Source organism: Astatotilapia calliptera, chromosome 7 (assembly GCF_964374335.1).
Source record: "Astatotilapia calliptera chromosome 7, fAstCal68.1, whole genome shotgun sequence".
Taxonomy (NCBI): domain Eukaryota; kingdom Metazoa; phylum Chordata; class Actinopteri; order Cichliformes; family Cichlidae; genus Astatotilapia; species Astatotilapia calliptera.
This window is the reverse complement of record NC_137428.1, coordinates 65,432,172-65,439,824: the sequence shown is the minus strand read 5'-3', so window position 1 is coordinate 65,439,824 and position 7,653 is coordinate 65,432,172. Positions and strand designations below refer to the sequence as shown.

At 38.4% G+C, this 7,653-nt stretch overlaps 1 long non-coding RNA gene across 1 annotated transcript; it reads right to left on the bottom strand.

Annotated features, from left to right (window-relative positions):
- Nucleotides 1-5,636: 5,636 nt before the first annotated feature.
- On the bottom strand, nt 5,637-7,340 carry LOC145430219 (uncharacterized). The gene is made up of 2 exons (XR_013910687.1): nt 6,875-7,340; nt 5,637-6,206 (listed from the first exon to the last, which is right to left on the bottom strand). It is a non-coding gene; the product is annotated as an uncharacterized LOC145430219 (long non-coding RNA).
- Between the last annotated feature and the right edge of the window lie 313 nt (nt 7,341-7,653).

Here is a 7,653-nt window from a genome sequence, read left to right as displayed (position 1 = left end):
ACCATGAGTACAGCTCACAGAAAGTTGGGGAATGGTTGAAACCACATCATCGTAAGATGGTGATTTGCAGCCGTTTAGAGAGTTTTTCCCTTTTCATGTAAATGGCCCTCGGATTTGAGCAGGAAGTCAAGGAGGCCGTTAACATGAAAATGGAAGAAAAAAAAACACCTCTGAATCGAGGAGGGGGACTAAGGGTCCATCTTTTTACATCTTACAATGCATCATTGCAGACTGAACAAAAACTGCAAATGCAGAAGCAGGAAGTGAAAATTAACCACAACCTTACTACTTCCACAAGAATAATAGCAGGGGATATCCAGGGGGGATAATAGCAGCCAGGTGCTGCTAATAAAATCAACTTGATTAAGTGAGTGCCAACAAGTGTGACCAGAAAAACAACGGTTTTGGCAGTTTGCTGGTCTGGAGAGGGAGTTCTGTTTAGTTTTAGCAGCGGCAAGCCTGCGCTGCCAGGAGGAGAGGAGGATGGCAGCAACAAGGAAGAACCTGGCTATAAGAAAGTATTTTTCAAAGAAACCTGTAAGTCACTTAAAGTCAAGTTCACTCATAAAATGTGTCCGTCATAATAACGTTACAGGCTATGCTAGGCTTTGGCCCACATCAGTCTAAAATTGTATGTAACCATGAATAACGTGTTTTGGAAACTAACTGCACAACAGGCAGCACTATCAGTTCTCTAAGTCTCAGAGCAGCATTTCTAATTTTGATTGAAACTGTCAGAGAAAACTGCAGACTCGAGTAAGCCAGGATATTAGTTTTAGAATTATGTCTAACGTTAAAATGTTGGTGACACAATAATTTCGTCCTAATGGCACTGACATATTCATAGGGTTAATTTTTGAGACAAAATATCATGAGGTAGTCATGATTTTGCAAATATTCCACCTTGTTTTAAAAATGCACTCACCCTACAAAAATTACTGATGAGTCAAGATCTGCACAAACTGACAGAAACACTGAAGCAGCTACACATTTTATTCTTATTGTCATGTATGTCCTATTTGTCAGGTGACAGAGGCAGCTCTGCCATGTTGTAGCTCAGAGGTGAAGAGGCGAGGTCACAGGTGACTGACTGATGATTTGGTGCTATAGATTAACTAGTATTTATCATCATAACAATTGTTAGGCTGCTGATGCAAATTGATTCGTTAGTGTATATTTGACAAAGAATCTGAATTGACATGTCTCACTTTTTATATGGCATGAATCAATGTATTATTTTATCAGGTAGCAATATGTCCTAGTGCAGGGGAAGAGCCAGGGCCAAAGCTGAGGCACATCAAGCACATAGTAATAATTTTAATCTGAGGATAAAACGCAGGTACTTAGGATGAAAGATACTTCAGTGCTCTCAGGAGACTAAAAAGATGGCTACGGTCAACAATGACTCAAATGAAATTAAACAATACTGCTGTGTGTCCACCAGGAGAGACTGGACAGTATAGATGTAAAACAAACATGCCAGCAGTTTATCTCAGTTAACGAGAGGAGCAGGCATGTGTTCGGCTCCTTCACATAGTGGACATTGAAGTAATGATGTTAAGTGCTTAAAGTCATTTTCTTTTATTGTCATGACTGTATTTGAAGCTATTTTTATTTTTGTATGATACCTGATTTATATGGAATGTGGAAGTAAACTAAAGCCTAAAATACTTTAGTCAGTCATTTGTTTAATAGTAATTTAACATTATATAATTCGCATATAAAACTATGAATTGTAATTTTAAATGGTTTTAAAGCATGCAGAATAGCATATGTAGGCAAGTATATTTCTCTTTTTTTTTCTTTTTTTTTTTTTATCAAGAAGCAAAGACAAAAAAAAAGAAAAGGCAGGGTTCGATGGTAGAATCATCCGTCCCCACCAATGCCAAAACCAAATCTACGCCCTTGTCAAAATCCCAACAATTTAGAAGCTACGGTATATGCAAGATGCTGTAAGCCTACAAAAATCTTTGATGAGCAGTGTGAAACCACCTCATCTTTATTGATGGGGTTATTTCCAGCGTGCTCCATATTCTGATTAACCAAATGCATGGATCACCTTTTTAGATGTTAAAGATGCAGCAACCCTGTTCCCAGACAGGGCAGCAAATGCTGTCTCTGCTCAACCATAAATTCCCCCAAACCCTGCCCCCAAACAAATGTGCTGAGCAATAAAAAGGTTTCTGGTGGAGTCTGGAGAAGGCTTCAGTGTAGTGGGGGCGTTGCAACTGTATAAACACTGGAATGATGGCTTAAACAGTTTAATTCCACCAAGACCCAAGAATGACCTCCATGTTTAAACTTAGTGACAGGATGGATATGAAACATGCAGAGGAACCCCTCCCTCTACCCAATAAGCTGGTTGTCAGTTTGATTTGAATGAAGTTGGATGAAGAAACTGTGTTTTCCTCTTCTTTTGGAGACATTGTCATATGCTTAAATGCATGTAGAAATATATGTTATGACCTATTTGCTTCCATAGTTTGTTATAACCTCAAAATGAACACTGTACCTCCCACACACACGCACACACCTATAAAATGCAGAACTATATCTTTCCATATCATAAATCTGTAGCCAAACCAGAGGTGGGGGAAATAGTGCCTTTGTCTTACTTAAAATTATGTTTTAAAGACTAAAATAATACTATTTTTACGATCAACAATATATTAAAATCACACACTGCTTTTAAAGCTTTGATTTGTATTTTTTTTTTAACATTTGTGATTTTATTGCAAGCTGTCATGTTAAAATCTAGTTTTGTCCACCTGTAAGATTTATATTGCCCTGAACTCTCAAGATAATGATAAAAAATCATTTTAATGTGGTTATTCATGCCTTAATTAGAAATAAAGGGTTAAATAAATTGAAGCCACATCCAGAATAAAAAAATGTGATGATAAAGGAACACAGAACCCACTGTGGGATAACCTATGATGTAAATGCTCTGTATATTATCAGTAGTAATATACCTACACTACAAGGCTGAAAACTGATTAGATTAATGTCTGATGATCTTTTGTGCTTCTTCAAGAGAGAGATACTCCCATACAGCTTATGACAAAATTTAATCCGAAGTGATTGATGGCCCTAATCATGACCTTTTGACCTCCCCCCTCCCCCCCGGAAGTGTGTAATTTGATCCCATAAGCGTGTCGAATTGCATCCGGAGAAGGGAGGGGGGAAACCTCCGGAAGCGCGCCATCTGTTGTTGGGAAAAAAAAAGTTTTTAGAGGGAGGGAGTGCAGCAGGGGAGGAGAATAAAAAGCAGAGAGGAGTCCGTCACAATTTCTAAGGCACAGACGCAAGATGGATTTCCTTCTGCAGCCCAGCAGCGTTCCTGTGTCCGATGAGATCTGCTCTCCCAAAGAAGAAGGCTTTGAATATGACATATTCAAATACAGCATATTTACTATGGAAGGCCTCGATCCGGACCTTATGACCCTACCGGAAATACTCCGGAAGTGTCTAGTCATTTTCAGACCTGATGCGTCATGTTCCCTAAGCATGAGGGGAGGGGTATGGTTCCTGAAGCACAGCGGTGATGCAGCAGATGATTCTGTGATGTATAGAGAGACAGAGCGGCAGTTAGTTTTCCGCAAACTCATAGTTTGAATTCTGTTTCGATATTATGACAATTTTCTCTGTTTTTTACAATAGCGGGTGTAATTTTACTTTCTTAAGCTGCACCGGCGTTTGTAATGGGAATAAAGACTGACTTCCTGTAGAGATTTCAATAGTATTTTATTTTCCTATAATACAGACGCTGTAAAAAACCTTTAAGATACACCATAGCTTGTGATGAAAAGAAGAACTTTCTATCCGCTTGTAACCTACAGGCTGCCTATGTGTAAAAAATGAATAAATATCCCTTAGTGAATACTACTTTTCCTTTTGAGAGACTGAAAAACAAACTATAATTGCCGCGACAGGCGATCTTGTTTCACACACACACACACACACACACACACACACACACACACACAGTTTAACAAACCAGAGCTGACACTGCCATCCTGTCGTCTCATTAACTGACTCTGATAATGAAATTTGAATGTACATGTGTTGAAGGTGCGGGTCTTGTTGAATTATTAAACATACTTTCTTTAATTTTTCGAGCCACAAAAACAACAACTTTTAATTTTCTTCTGCTTGAGTCTCGGCCTCGGGTAGCTCTACTTATCATTGCTCAGTCAGTCGTCTGTTTGTGCTACTTTTTTTCAAGGAGCAGTGGATTATTGGTAAGGGTGACTTTATGTGTTTAGCTACTTAAGTGGAAGTACTGTGGAAAGTTTTACCTTACATACATAGATCTACCAGTACAGCTTCTGAGGTAACTGTTTACAAAATGTTATAATCTATTCAAAGGTTCTTTGCAATTTTACATTGATAAACATTATCCTTAACACATTTGGCCCACATAAAGTACTATGGCCATCACACGGTCATTTAGAATTGTTTAAATAACTCGTGTCTTAAGTCCTTCCATCAAACAGAAAATTAAAAAAAAAAAACATGGTTCACTTTTATATCACAAAATGTTAGAAATATAAGCCGTTCATAACAACCTGAAAGGCTGGGAGTTTAAAATGCAAACCGATGGAAGCAGAAGTAGAAGACTATAACGTCTCAGAGCATACGGTGTCTATTAATGTGTAGACATGTATAAATAAGAGCTTAATAAAGATGCCTAATTTCTTAAGAAATAAACAGGTGGAGTGATCTTTATCAAAAGTGGATGTTGCATCTGTGGCTAAACCACTGTACCCAAAAAAACTTTAAAAATCTACTGTGTGTGAGGCTGTGTAAGTAAAGCTTGCCCTTCACACCTGCGTGTAATAAACCATTTGTTGGGGGTTGTGGATTTGGCACCTCAGCATTGTGAAAGTGGGGAAACATGTTTCTGGCTGTGCATAAGATTCCTCCTTACAACTTAGAATCTCAGTTCTAAATGAAATTCAGATGTTTTTTTAAGTATGGCTAATGTATTAATTGACTTCTAAGGCACACACACACACACACACACACACACACAAGAACAACACAGAGAAGAAGAAGAGGGGGTCGTTTTACTACACATCATAAAAACGCAATCATTCATCTTCCAACTGTATCTTTCTGTTCTGGCTTTAGAGTCATAGGTTGTTTACTGAGCCGTACTTTGGGAGTCATACTGTTGTGATACTGAGGAGAAAAGGGTAAGGTTTGATAGACTAAACCCATACACACATAACTTGAATAACCTAAAGAGTGTGTGAGACTGCTAGCTGTGTTGTTCAGCATTAAACTCATCTACAAATGTGTTAGTAAAGAGCGACTTGTACTTCTGTCCCATTAAGCAACGGTTTAACAAATTTCACTGCAAACTATAAAAGGAATCTGGATTTATATAGAACATAGTAGTGATGGATTAAGTGCAGGAAACACTAGTATAAGGTGTCTATTGAACAAATCTCCTTCAGCGTTCAAAATGACCAAAGTGAGGCCTACAGGCGTTTCTCTCGGTTGGTTGTGTTCAGGGAAAAAGCAGCTAAATACACTGAGATTGCTCCGCATTGTTAGTGAGTTAACTCTGGATATCTGTAGGTTTTGTCAAACTTGGAGTGAACAAAAGCAGAAAAACAGTAAAAGATGCAGACAGTGAAAGTCTGGTTTATTTCATGAACACAATGAAACATTTTACAGTCCACAGAGCAAAGTAGCATACATGATAAATAGATACACATAACATGAGAAGTAAAACTCGTCGTCTTACCACATGTTATATTCTGTAAACTTAAAATAACCACAGAAATTAGAGTTTAGTGTTTTAAAGTCATTATTAAAAACATGAGTCAACATTACTGAAGTGACGCTTTAACGATGCGTCTTATCACCGTGTTTATGATGATAAAACATGTTCTCTCGTTAGTAGTTGTCCGCGCTGTCACTTGTCATGAAAATGTCCAGAGCCAGGGTTCCTCTTTAATCACCATTGATCATTAATAGGGTCACAAAAGATTTGTCACATTATCCCCATAAACAAAATGCTTTTATAGAAATCATTGTGATACAAATATTTAGATTCTTGATTCACAATGTGCACGAACTCAAAATCTTTAGAGGTTCATATTTATAAAGTATCGCAAATAATACATTTATACCATTGTATGAGCTACACTTCTTGTAAAAACTGATTGAAAAAAGCTCCTGTCGTGACCTTCCTTCTGTGAGGACACACACACACACAGAGAGAGAGAGAGAGGGGGGAGATCATTAGGATTGGAGGCGTTTTTGGATTTTCACTTATTGTTGGCTTTACAGTCACATAAAATTCATTCCAATTTTTTTGCCTTTGCTTCAATTAAGGTGTTTCTTTAAATCTACAGCAGCTTCCTTTTCAAAAAGTTTACTGACATAGTAAGGAAGTAGCTAGGGAACTCAGTAAGTATGAGCAACAACAGCTTAGGGACTGTTTCTACAATAAAGAGGAATTCATCATCATCTGCAGTTCATCAAAAAAAAAAAAAGTGCCATTAAAAACAATTCAGCAGATCCTCAAAGTATGGATACAATTTGTTTTCAGCTGTAGAGGTACGCTTCATGTACTTATCAACATGCAGTTTAGAGGCTTGCATTAGAGTGCTTTGGTACTTGGGCCTCTTTTATTTAGCACGGTTATACCATTGTGTATTTAGCTATATAAATATGCTCAAGAGTCTATTGTATGTTTGTCATGCAATTAAAAATTCAAAAATATAATTTTTAAATCAGTAACTTTGCAAATTTAGAGGAAATGTTTTGGGATAACAAATGTGTCACATTTTAAACAGGGTTTGAATAATCAGCGTTAACACAGAGACATTTATGCGCTGGGTATAACAGACATCCTTACCTTGGAGCAGAGAAACACGGTGTATTGTTGCTTTTCTCTATTGTATAAGCAGCGCCCGACTGTCAGAAACGCTCTGTGTGGGTAGCAAAGTCGGATCCGACGCACATCCAGGAATCTGTGTGAAAGAAAGGTCTCGCTGCAGCTAGGCTCTCAGGATAGTCAGGCTTTTATTTATATTTGCATTCTGGTGCGTTAAAGCAGCCTCTGTGTCCCGCTTGGATCCTCATTCCGAAAATTCAGATATTTAAATAAAATGGTGAATTGGCTAGTGATGAGGAGCCACTTAGATCCGTAAAATGAGGTTTGATTAAATTAAACTCTTATGAACAGCTATGAACTCTACCTCTCTGCTGATGTGTTCCAAACAAGCAATGTTTTCTACACGTCCAAACTGTGTGCTAACTACCTCACACCGCTGTGTCTGGGATCCGAAAAAATAAAAAGTTAAAACGCTATACCTTGGGGGAATTGTGAAGTGCTGAGGAAACTACTGTGTGTCTGATGGGGTGTTTTTATATAGGTGGACTTGGTTTCAGTTGGCCTCTGACATGATAAGATAAAATAAAGGAAACTGATTGTAATGGAACTACAGGAGATGAGTCGCGCAGGAACGCCGAAAACGGGACTGTGGGAGGCTGCAACAGAAAAAGGACAAGAATTATTGGGGCGCGGGGAAATAGCAGCATACGTGGGGGAAGAGTATGAGTCTTACGGTGACAGCGGGGCCGTGGGAGCCGGAGGGAGGGGTGAGGGTCCGCGCTAAATTTGCAAAGTTACTG